Consider the following 13401-nt stretch of genomic DNA (forward strand, 5'->3'; position numbering starts at 1 on the left):
AAAAAAACTCAAGTAAAGTACAAAGTCTCCCAAAACGTACTTAAGTACAGTAGTGAAGTATTTTTACTTCGTTACTATACAACACTACTCTAAAGTGATTTACAAGACATCTTACTGCAGCGTTAGTGTGCACACACCGAGAACACCCATCAAGCGGCAAAACCAACTGCTTGTTGCTGTCATTTATAGCTAATGTGACCATAGGGTAAGGAAGGCAAGAATAAACTGACTCTGTGGTGGTGAATGGATCAGCATCTGTGGTAATCTGAGCCCGTAATTTTCCAGGTTCTAAATTCTGTCAAATTAACAAATGTAGCATGTGTACAACAACAACAAAATCTGTATTTCCCAATCAGGTGGACACCATTTGTATATACTTCAGTAAGCATCCACTGCTGATTTGTCTCACATGTTCTAAAGCACGTGCCCATGTGTGTTCATGGTCTACTGCATTCAGAAACACCCTCAATTAACCATATATGTTAAAACAGTCATTTGTTGCTTTTGTTCCTCGCCAAAATAATGGAGAGGAAAGAAAATCAACTTTTGTGAAACAGAGATTGCAGTGCTGTTGTGTATGGAGACATCAGGGAGATTAGAAAACATAAATACACAAATAAAATTAATACCCCATTCTGTGCTGATGATTCAACCACCATCAATTTTGAACCGAACCATTCATAATAACCATTTAGTCATGGTGTCATGCTGCCTTTTAATTTAGACTTAAAATTTTAAGAAGCTTAACAAACGTCACCACAAAAACCATCATCATTTTTTTTTCTACTGTGAGAGTTGCCCCAGAATCCTTTGAACTCCTGCGATGTCACATAAAATTTCAGAAACAAAAATAATGTGGGTGCATTTGTACTATAAAATTGCAGGAGCAAAAGTACTTTCTTTATGCCTTGTTGTAGCAGGCAGAGATCAAGGTGCTTGTTGATGATCAAAAGCTACTGTTTATTTCACACAGGTGTCTTTTTTAGTTTTTCACACAAATTAAACTATACGTCTGCTTTTAACTTGAAATAATTACTAAATGTGTCATTGTTAATTTGAGGAAGTAAAGAATGTAAGTGGATGAGGTTGGATGATGTCACATAAGCAATGCTCTCTAGCTGCCCTCTGGGCTCTCTAGCCCAGGAATGGAATGGAGGATGCATGGTGACTGTTCTGGCTGTTCTGGCTCCAGCAGGGTGTTTGTCTGAGAGTGCTGGTGGGGAGCTCAACCACATGTCAGCAGAGTCCATGAACTGAAAGTCCAGGAATGAAGATGTGTAAGTGGATGGTACTCTCTGCTCCTCATCTGCAAATGTCAAGCTGGCCAACCACTTTAATGATCTTGAAGACAAGTTTCCACTGGTTGTGGTTTTTCGCTTAGCAAGTTGGAGGTAGTGACACCCACGATTCCATCCACCCTGCACCCAATCTGCTCCTGCTGAGCATTCATCTTCCCACACAGTTACAGTTGTGTTCAAAATAATGAAGGTATTTTTAAAAAAGTGAGTAAATCTCAAAATTCTTATAATAGCTTTAATTTCCATCTATTCCAAATCAAAACATGAAGAAAAATGTATCAAGTTTGTTATTACTTTACAGAAAGTGAAGAAAAGAGACTATTAGGCTGTTCAAAAAAGCAGCAGCGTCTGCATCTTTCTGTCAGTGACCCTTATTACACCCATTTTTACAGGTGGCCCTTATTTAAGGACCAAGGTAGCCAATGTTGTACACAGTAAATTTTGCAGAGTAAAATGTACTCTGCCAGAATAACATTTGGTCCCAGTCCAAATAGAGTTAAATACACTCTATTATAGAAATCTATTATTAAATCAGCTCCACCATCTTGTCAAGTCACATTTTTTAAATCCAATAAGAGTCAGCCACAGCCTGATAGAGTTGATGTTACCCTGTGATAGAACTGATTTAGCACAGTGATAGAGTATATTTAACTGTATTTGGACTAGGACCAAATGTTATCCTGGCAGAGTATATTTTACTCTGCAGCATTTACTGTGTACATGCTGGTTGTAGTACATTTCTCTCTGAAAAATCAGAGTAAAATAGGTTTGTTCCAGACACTGTTCAGAAGAACAGTGTTCTTTAATTAAAAAGTTGACTGGACAAGGGAAAACATTAAAGAAGTGTAGAAAATGATTGGCTGTTCAGCTAAAATGATCTCAAATGCTTTAAAATGGCAACCCAAACCAGAAATCATGGAAGAAAATGGAAAACTGCTCTTCAAATGGATCAAAGAATAGACAAAATGGCAAAAGATCAGCCAATGATCAGCTCCAGGGCGATCAGTACTATAACAATTAGAAGACACCTATATGAAGCCAACCTATGGGCAAGAAGCTCCCACAAAGTCCCATTGTTGAAAAAATAACATGCTGAAGAAGTTACAATTTGCCAAAGAACACAATGAATGGCCTAAAGAGAAATTGTACAACATTTTGTGGACTGATGAAAGCAAGATTGTTTTTGGAGTCTAGGGGCTGCAGACAGTTTGTCAGATAACTGGCATTCAACAAAGGACATGGAGTTCAACAAGGAAATGGCATTCAAGCTGGAGTACACTGTGAAGACCGTGAAGTATGGTGGAGCAAGCATCATGATATGGGGATGTTTCTCATACTATGGTGTCGGTTGAATACATCAAAATACTTGAAGAGGTTATGTTAACTTATGCCGAAGGGGAAATGCTCCTTTTAACAAGACAATCACCTCAAACACACCAGCAAGCGAGCGGCATCTTGGTTCCAGGCCAACAAGATCAACATTATGGGGTGATCGGCTCGATCCCAAGACCGTAATCCAATAGAAAGCCTGTGGGGTAACATCAAAAATGTTGTTTCAGAGTCAAAACCAAGAATGTAGTCCAGTCACCCGAGGCTGGAAAACCTGCTCACAGGTGCCAGAAGTTGGTCACCTCCATGCAACATAAATGTGAAGCAGTTCTCAGAAACAGTGATTATACAACTAAATATTAGTTCAGTGATTCACAGTAAAGAAAAATGAAGATACTTCTATTTTTGTTATTTGCTATTTGTTTTTCTTAACTTTCTGTAAAGCAATAACAAATTTGATAAATTGTTCATGTTTTGATTTGGAATAGAATGTGCAGTGTTCCCAATGCATTTGTGTGTATGGAAATAAAGCTATTATAAGGATTTTCATCTTTACACACTTTTTAAACACTGCTATCATTTTGAACACGACTGTATGTCCACTGGTGGTCATGCTGGTCTGTGTCTGTCTTATTGGATGCGTCCTCTCTAAGCCGCAGCATGCTGAATGTTCTGAATCATTCTGGAGTGAGGATTGCCAAAATGACTGAATAGTTGTAATTTTTGACTCACATTTTGGAGTGGCCAGTCTTTTCTCCGGTGTTGAGATGTAAGTTTATTAATTCTGGTCTTCTTCCTCTCTAGGTTCACAGGTTAGGATCACCATCGCACGTCTAGTCCTGGGACAGTCCACTAGCAGCAGGGTGACCTGTCTGCAAATCAGGCAGATGAGGATGGAGGAGAAGTTGCAGGAACCCTTAAATGATGTTGATGGCTTGCACACAAATCCCTTTCCGTGCCAGAAAACCTGTATCCTCTGTGTCAGCCATCTAAATAGCAATGCACCAGATTGAAGTGCACATGACTATTAAATTTTCTTCAGACTGTCAGTTCAGATTGGATTCCAGCACATCTGATTCAAATCTGATCTCACTCACTGTTCACATTATATATAGCAAGTGACCACGTTCAGTTTCTGTGTACGTAGTGCAGTCTTCATCTGCCGCCAACTCCACATCAGTTGCTATAGCTATGAAACTCATGCACATGTCAGTCACGACTGCTATCTGTTGTGTGATCGCTGCACCTGCAGAGCTCTGACTCATAGGATGTGGATTATAATCAAAGCTTGTTATTTTATATGTATTTTTTAACATTAATATTTTTAAGTTTATATGTTATAAAACAGGCAGCACGGTGGCTTAGTGGTTAGCACTGTTGCCTCACAGCGAGAAGGTCGTGGGTTCAATTCCCGCCTCTGGCCTTTCTGTATGGAGTTTGCATGTTCTTTTCGTGTTTGCGTGGGTTTCCTCCGGGTGCTTCGGTTTCCTCCCACATCCAAAGACATGTGAGTTAGGTGGACTGGAATCTTTAAATTGTCTATAGGTGTGCGAGTGGGTGTGAATGTGTTTGTTTGTCTGGTTGTGGCCCTGCGACAGACTGGCATCATGTCCTGGGTGTACCCCGCCTCGCGCTCTATGACTGCTGGGATAAGCTCCAGCTTCCCGCAACCCTTGATTGGACTAAGCAGTTGAAGATGAGCGTTTGTGTTATAAAACAACATGAGCTATGCTGTCAGGTGGCTGTTTGACCAGCCAAATTATCAGCCAAACCAGCCATTACAAAACCTCACGTGCACACACATGCATGCACACAAAAAAGTCCAAACTGAAGGTGCACTGCAAAAGTTCCATCCTAAAACCATCACACAAAATGCAGTGTATAATAAAATGGTTTTAACAAAGGCAAATGATGTGGAAATACATGTATGTGAGACTCCAGTGCATGTGACACATGTTCAAGGTGTTTCAGGTGTGAGGCATCCTCTAACCCTTCTTTTTTGGAGGTGATTTTACAGGTTAGCTTGAGTTTGTGTGTGTGTTTGTGTGTGTGTGTGAGTGAGTGAGAGAGAGAGAGAGAGAGAGAGAGAGAGACACACACACAAGAGGAGACATTACAAGTCTCACTGCATACGCTCACAGGGAGAGTTGTGACTTTTGACTGTTCCGACGGCAGTTGTGGACACAGTTCTGCTAATCCGCGAACTGCTAATTATCGAAGCTAATGTTTTCATTATCAGATTAGCTTTTCTGATAACTTTGAAAACCATCAGCGGACTAATTTGCTTCCAATAAATTTAGGTCGAATAATTTTTAGACCGCTAACATATTTTTGCAGGCATTGTGAATAAAGCTTAACAGTTAAAAAACGTTTGTGAAATCTGAAATAAAAGATTTTACTACCTACCTGTTAAATGGTTTGTAGCAGACAGCTCTATCCTCTCCAGGCAAGCTGGTTACATGAGAGAAAGAAAAAAGAGAGAGGGAAAAAGATAATTTCTCTTTACATCATACTAACTCGCCGGCATATCACGCAAGTCATCAACAGGCATACAGTTTTAACTGATAGTTAAAATTTTAACCAAACTAATTCCAGGCAAGTTATTTAAATTAACATCACATTTGGCATTTTATAAATGCCAGATGTGAAAATATCAGCTATATGCTTTAGTTTTAAATTAATGCACTGATTTGGAAGGTTTTAGTGCTTGGACACACATGCTGCAGTGCATTATGGGTGAAGTTTCACAACAGGAGAAATGCATTGAGGCGCTCTGATCAGGCTGCACTTTAACTGCTGCACACGGACAACAGCATTAAATTCCTTGTATATTGTGCCTAAAACTCTCGTGAATATATTCTCTGCTGCAGCCTCTTATTAATGTGATGAAAAGCATAAAAATGTACATTTTGGTTGTATAATGTTCATTTACAATTGTCATCATGTCGACTCTCTGGTGCGCAAAGGATTATGGGATATCTCATTAGGGCGAATACTGCCATGAACACTGCCATCTACTGGCCAGTAGATGGCAGTAGAGACCCTGAAATGAAATGATTCCCCAGCTAGCCCCACCAAGAATATTAAACACTGGAGCCGCCACTGGAGACATCCACCTTTATTTATCGGCTTACAAACACTAAACTGATATTTGTCTCACTTCAGTAACTGCTATGTGCTGACTTCAGATTATTCCTGATTTGTAGTAAGATTGGCTCTAACATGCCTTATCTCTGTGGGTTTTCAGCCAAGTGAAATCCTGATATTTATTAGGTGAAATGACAAGCATAAAATTTACAGTTGAGCTAAATTGACGTTGTTAGAAACTGTGAAAAACAGCCGTGGTATCAGCAGATTCCAGAGCAGCGTGTTCTGGTGTGCTCAGCTTTGATGTTTGGTTTATTTATCACAGGAGGAAGACATACAAAGTGGTCATTTGTGTGGGTGGGATAAGGGGCTCAGGCAGAAAGGAACAAGCAAATCAAAGAAAATCAAAATGCTACACAGCAGTGTGCATCTGAGAGATTAATCATGACAGAGTGCAAGACTGAAAAAAGACCCATTAAAAATAAGCTTAGAAAAACAAATGATAAGGGATTGTAGTTTATGTATGCTGAAGGTAAATAGGATATACGTATATTTGATTTCTCAGCTTCTCAAGACATAAACTGTAGAAGTGCACAAATTAAATTTTAGTATATTAGTTTAGATTTCTGTTTATATAACAGAAAACAGCAGACAGGCAGATGCTCAAGTTACTTCATAATGTTGCCTCAGATTCATCCATTAAGGCAACACAGTACATTTTACAGAGTAAAACATACTCTGCCAGGATAACATTGGGTCCCAGTCCAAATAGAGTTAAATATACATATACAGGGTCAAATCACCTCTAACTTATTGGAGTTGAAAAACAACATTTGCCGAGACGGTAGAGCTGATTTCACTTTATAATAGGGTGTATTTAACTCTATTTGGACTGGGACCAAATGTTTAGTGCAGCAGATAAGAGAATATTTAGAGCGGAATCCTGCAAATGGTGATAAAAGCATCAAATTCGGCAGAAATAGTCCTCAGACAATCCTCTTTTTGACGTTCAGGTAGAGGTCAATTGAAGAATTACACAGGAGTCAAAATTAAAATATGCTCCAATCATATTGAAACCTATGCCACATTATTTGCCTGATCATAAAGATTCCAAAAAGGTATGGTTTGGATGGTCTGTAACTGAATTCTATGGAGTTATGGGATAAAAACTTCAGACAGTTCCAGAAACTGTCTTGTGCACCAGTAACTTTTCCTGTATGTTTGTTTTGTGAATTGTTTTGTAATTTGTGTCTGTAGCATGGCCCAAGCAGAGGTTCACCCCTTTGAGTCTGGTCTGCTTGAAGTTTCTTCCTCAGTGGGAGTTTTTCCTTACCACTGTTGCTCTGGGGGTTGGTAAGGTTAGACCTTACTTGTGTGAACGTCTTGAGGGAATTTTGTTGTGATTTGGCGCTATAGAAATGAAAATAAATTGAAACTGAAATTGAATGATTGTAGAAAGAAAAGCTTGTTGAGGGTAAAATTAGTCCATAATAAAGTATAATCCAGAGACGGAGAACTTTAAAACTGTCACGCAAGCAACTGCATGAAACAGAGTTACAGAGCTGCAGCTGCATAAATCAGTCGTGAAATTAATTAAATAAATCATCACAAATTGTAAATTTATGTAAATTTGATATCTTAACTATTTTTATATTTATTTTGATAGTACCTGTACCTGTATGTGTTGCCTTATGTGGTTAAATGATTTAAAAAAATGTTGAAAACATTAAAGGTTCATTCAGTAGTTCAGTGCAGTTGAACATAAAATGGTGCCACGTTCTGAGTTGACACATTCTCAAATCAAGGTGCTCTACTTAACCCTCTGGGGCCGACGCTGTCATATACGATGGCTGAGACCAAGCTTTACTAAATTATAAATAACTTTTTAATGATATGAGATAGAAACTTACCTTTTTTTGCTGAAAAGTTAACTCTGTGTTGTGAAAGTGTAGGTACACGGACCCACAACAGGGGGCGCAATGAACGGACAATGGAGAAAGGTGAATAACAAGTTTTACTGTTGTGAAAAGAGCACAACCAATACAACAATTAATAATTTGGAGTTTGAAGCCGAAATCTGCTGGTGTCGTGTGGGCAGGCTCGAAGGTAGGAGGCGTCCGTCCTAGTCGAACCGGAACCACCCAGATTTCCTCTGCCACCGAACCCCAGAAGTACTGGAACCGCCAAGTCCCGAATTCCCAGGTGGCCACTGCCTCCGCTCGTCGGATCCGGTACTGCTGGCGGGAAAGAGCACAAACACACAGGTATGGGTGCGACAGCACCCAGTAGACAGAGAGGGGAGAAGCCGCCTCCACCTCTTGTTACAATGAAGCAGGAAAGGTGAGTACTTATCCAAGCAAGTAGCTTTCTGTAGTCAGCTGTCCTGAAAAGGTTTACCAAGGTTTATCAGAGTCTTCAATATGAGCTTGCAGAGAAGGTTACCTTAATCTCAAGGCGATATCTCGGCACTGAGGTGGAGACGCTGTCCTGCTGATATACCTCCGTCCTGAGTGCAGTCAGCTGTGTCCAGTAATGGGTGACAGCTGTCACCCTGGCAGCCTTCGTCGGCGGCAGCGCCCTCTGGTGCCTGGAGCCCGCACTCCAGGCAGGGCGCCCTCTGGTGGTGGTGGGCCAGCAGTACCTCCTCTTCAGCGGCCCACACAACAGGACCCCCCCCTCAACGGGCGCCTCCTGGCGCACGACCGGGCTTGTCCGGATGGCGTCGGTAGAAGTCGGCCAGGAGGGCCGGGTCCAGGATGAAGCCCTTCTTCACCCAGGAGCGCTCCTCGGGGCCGTACCCCTCCCAGTCCACCAGGTACTGAAAACCCCGGCCCATTCGACGGACATCGAGGAGCCGGCGCACGGTCCAAGCCGGTTCCCCGTCGATGATCCGGGCAGGAGGTGGTGCCGGACCCGGGGTGCAGAGGGGTGAGGTGTGATGGGGTTTTATCCGGGAGACGTGAAACACTGGGTGAATCCGCAGTGAGGCCGGAAGCTGAAGCCTCACTGCGGCGGGATTGATGACTTTGAGGACCTTGAAGGGACCGATGTATCGTTCTTGGAGCTTGGGGGAGTCCACTTGAAGGGGAATGTCCTTGGTGGACAACCACACTTCCTGCCCAGGACGATACGTGGGGGCCGGGGCCCGCCGCCGGTCTGCATGTTTCTTCGCCCTCGTCCGGGCCTTCAACAAAGCAGAGCGGGCAGCACGCCACACCCGACGGCACTTCCGTAGGTGGGCCTGGACCGAGGGCACACCGACCTCTCCCTCGACCACCGGAAACAAGGGGGGCTGATACCCCAAGCACACCTCAAACGGGGAGAGGCCGGTGGCTGATGACACTTGGCTGTTGTGGGCGTACTCGATCCAGGCCAGGTGGGTACTCCAGGCCGTCGGGTGCGCGGCTGTCACACAGCGTAGTGTCTGCTCCAATTCTTGGTTGGCCCGCTCTGCTTGCCCGTTGGTCTGGGGGTGGTACCCGGACGAAAGGCTGACCGAGGCCCCCAGTTCCCGGCAGAAGCTCCTCCAGACATGTGAGGTGAACTGGGGACCGCGATCGGAGACGATGTCTGATGGTATGCCATGCAGACGGACGACGTGGTGGACCAGGAGGTCCGCTGTCTCCTGGGCCGTAGGGAGCTTCGGGAGGGCCACGAAGTGGGCCGCCTTGGAGAAACGGTCCACTATCGTGAAGACGACGGTGTTTCCCTGGGACGGCGGGAGACCCGTGACGAAGTCCAGGCCGATGTGGGACCAGGGGCGATGAGGCACGGGCAGTGGCTGTAGCTGCCCTGAGGTCTTCTGGTGATTGGCCTTGCCCCTGGCGCAGGTGGTACAAGCCTGGACGTAGTCCCGGACGTCGGTCTCCAGGGATGCCCACCAGAAGCGTTGCCGGACGACTGCCACGGTCCTTCGCACCCCTGGGTGACAGGAGAGCTTAGAACCGTGACAGAAGTCTAGGACTGCGGCCCTGGCCTCTGGTGGGACGTATAGTTTGTTCTTTGGTCCGTCTCCGGGGTCCGGGACACGGGTCAGGGCCTCCCGGACGGTCTTCTCCACGTCCCAGGTGAGGGCGGCCACGATAGCGGACTCCGGGATGATGGGATCCGGGGGATCCGACGGTTCCGTTCTGACCTCCTCTTCGTGCACCCGGGACAATGCATCCGATCGCTGGTTCTTGGTCCCGGGGCGGTAGGTAATCCGGAAGTCAAAACGGCCAAAGAACAATGACCAGCGGGCTTGCCTGGGGTTCAGACGCTTAGCGGTCCTGATGTACTCCAGGTTCCGATGGTCAGTGAAAACCGTGAATGGCACGGCTGTTCCCTCCAACAGATGTCTCCACTCTTCGAGGGCCTCTTTCACAGCAAGGAGTTCCCGATTGCCGACGTCATAGTTCCGTTCAGCGGGGGTCAACCTGCGAGAAAAATAGGCACACGGGTGAAGGACCTTATCGGTCTTCCCGCTCTGGGAGAGCACCGCTCCTATCCCTGAGTCCGAGGCATCCACTTCAACCACTAACTGGCGGCTAGGATCGGGCTGCACCAGAACTGGTGCAGACGAGAAGCGCCGTTTCAACTCCTTGAACGCGGCCTCGCACCGGTCCGACCAGGTGAAGGGAACTTTTGGAGAGGTCAGGGCTGTCAGGGGGCTAACTACCTGACTGTAGCCCTTAATGAACCTCCTGTAAAAATTCGCAAAGCCGAGGAACTGTTGCAGCTTCCTACGGCTAGTGGGTTGGGGCCAATCTCTCACCGCCGCAACCTTGGCCGGATCCGGGGCGACGGAGTTAGAGGAGATGATAAACCCCAGGAAGGACAAAGAAGTGCGGTGGAACTCACACTTCTCGCCCTTCACAAACAGACGGTTCTCCAACAACCGCTGCAGGACCTGACGGACATGCCGGACATGAGTCTCAGGATCCGGGGAAAAGATGAGTATATCGTCTAGATATACGAAGACAAACCGGTGCAGGAAGTCCCGCAAGACATCGTTTACCAACGCTTGGAAGGTCGCGGGAGCATTAGTGAGACCGAACGGCATGACCAGGTACTCAAAATGACCTAAGGGGGTGTTGAATGCCGTCTTCCATTCGTCTCCCTTCCGAATCCGAACCAAATGATACGCATTCCTAAGATCCAGCTTGGTGAACATCTTGGCTCCATGCAGGGGGGTGAACACCGAATCTAACAAGGGCAACGGGTATCGATTGCGAACCGTGATCTCGTTCAACCCCCTATAATCAATGCATGGACGAAGCCCGCCATCCTTTTTACCCACAAAAAAGAAACCTGCGCCCATCGGTGAGGTGGAATTCCGGATCAACCCGGCAGCTAATGAGTCCCGGATGTAGGTCTCCATGGATTCGCGTTCCGGCCGTGAGAGGTTGTACAGCCTACTGGACGGAAACTCACTGCCTGGAACCAAATCAATGGCACAATCATACGGGCGGTGGGGAGGTAGCGTGAGGGCCAGATCCTTGCTGAACACGTCAGCGAGGTCATGGTACTCCGCTGGCACCGCCTTCAGATTGGGCGGGACTCGGACCTCCTCCTTAGCTTGGGAGCCAGGAGGAACCGAGGAACCGAGACACTCCCGATGGCAGGTTTCGCTCCACTGTACCACTACCCCGGACGGCCAATCAATCCGGGGATTGTGCTTCAGCATCCATGGAAACCCTAAAACCACACGGGAGGTGGCCTGAGTCACGAAGAACTCGATCACCTCCCGGTGGTTACCTGACACCACCAGAGTTACTGGAGGTGTCTTGTGCGTGATTGGTGGGAGTAGGGAGCCATCTAGTGCCCGAACCTGCACAGGCGAGGTAAGAGCCACCAGAGGGAGCCCTATCTCCCTGGCCCATCTGCTGTCAAGCAGATTCCCCTCAGAGCCCGTGTCCACCAGTGCTGGGGCCTTCAGGGTAGAATCCTCATACAGGATCGTGACTGGGAGTCGTGTAGCAATGTGGGTGTGTCCCACGTGCATGTTTTGGCCCACCCCTGGCCCAGTCTCTAGGGGCGGGCGTTGGAGTTTAACCGCTCGGGGCAGTCGTTTGCCATATGCTCACTCGAGCCACAAACATAACAAGCTCCGTGGGCCCGCCTCCTTTGTGCTCCAGGTGCCCTAAATGTTGCCCTGCTCGTGTCCATAGCTTCGTCAGCAGGGGGAGCCGTAAGCGCACGGAGCGCCGGAACAGAGGAGCGTGGGGACGGCGGAACTCGACCGGACCCGGAAGGGAGAGGGACGACCCGTGCCTGGCCACGCCCTTCGCCTCGCTCCCGGCGACGTTCTTCTAACCGGTTGTCAAGCCGTATGACCAGATCAATGAGCCCATCTAAATCCCGCGGTTCATCTTTAGCCACCAGGTGCTCTTTTAGGACCAGAGACAATCCATTTACAAAGGCAGCGCGGAGGGCAGTGCTATTCCAGCCGGATCTCGCTGCCGCGATGCGGAAGGCGACTGCATAGGCAGCTGCGCTCCGACGTCCCTGTCGTATGGACAGTAATGCGGTTGAAGCGGACTCCCCTCTGTTGGGATGATCGAACACCGTTCTGAGCTCCCGTACAAACCCGGCGTATGACTGAAGGAGCCGTGAGTTCTGCTCCCAGAGCGCTGTAGCCCAAGCGCGTGCCTCCCCGCGAAGCAGATTTATCACATAAGCTACCCTGCTAGCATCAGCTGCGTACATCACGGGACGCTGAGCGAAGACGAGCGAACATTGCATAAGGAAGTCCGCGCACGTCTCCACACAGCCGTCGTACGGTTCTGGAGGGCTTATGTATGCTTCTGGGGACGGAGGAAGGGACCGTTGAACGACCAGTGGAACGTCATTCTCACACGCAGGGTCCTCGGGAGGGAGAGCCGCAGCGGCGCCCGGAGGGCGCGCTTCCACTTGTGCGGCGAGAGCCTCCACCCTGCGGTTTAGGAGAACGTGTTGCTCGGTCATGAAATCGATCCGAGTGGTGAAAGCGGTGAGGATCCGCTGCAACTCACCGACTACCCCTCCCGAAGCCGCCGCTGCGCCCTGTTCTTCCATTGGCCGTTCAACAGCCGGTTGACGCCCCTCGGGATCCATGACGCTGGCCGAGATATCCTGTTGTGAAAGTGTAGGTACACGGACCCACAACAGGGGGCGCAATGAACGGACAATGGAGAAAGGTGAATAACAAGTTTTACTGTTGTGAAAAGAGCACAACCAATACAACAATTAATAATTTGGAGTTTGAAGCCGAAATCTGCTGGTGTCGTGTGGGCAGGCTCGAAGGTAGGAGGCGTCCGTCCTAGTCGAACCGGAACCACCCAGATTTCCTCTGCCACCGAACCCCAGAAGTACTGGAACCGCCAAGTCCCGAATTCCCAGGTGGCCACTGCCTCCGCTCGTCGGATCCGGTACTGCTGGCGGGAAAGAGCACAAACACACAGGTATGGGTGCGACAGCACCCAGTAGACAGAGAGGGAGAAGCCGCCTCCACCTCTTGTTACAATGAAGCAGGAAAGGTGAGTACTTATCCAAGCAAGTAGCTTTCTGTAGTCAGCTGTCCTGAAAAGGTTTACCAAGGTTTATCAGAGTCTTCAATATGAGCTTGCAGAGAAGGTTACCTTAATCTCAAGGCGATATCTCGGCACTGAGGTGGAGACGCTGTCCTGCTGATATACCTCCGTCCTGAGTGCAGTCAGCTGTGTCCAGT

The 13401-nt window shown here is 47.3% G+C and overlaps 1 long non-coding RNA gene across 1 annotated transcript; it reads left to right on the top strand.

The window, feature by feature from the left end:
* The first annotated feature begins 2558 nt into the window (after positions 1–2558).
* On the top strand, positions 2559–12371 carry LOC117509266. The gene is made up of 3 exons (XR_004560343.1): positions 2559–2645; positions 11601–11605; positions 12360–12371. It is a non-coding gene; the product is annotated as an uncharacterized LOC117509266 (long non-coding RNA).
* The last annotated feature ends 1030 nt before the right edge of the window (positions 12372–13401 follow it).

This window comes from Thalassophryne amazonica, chromosome 4, assembly GCF_902500255.1.
Source record: "Thalassophryne amazonica chromosome 4, fThaAma1.1, whole genome shotgun sequence".
Classification (NCBI taxonomy): domain Eukaryota; kingdom Metazoa; phylum Chordata; class Actinopteri; order Batrachoidiformes; family Batrachoididae; genus Thalassophryne; species Thalassophryne amazonica.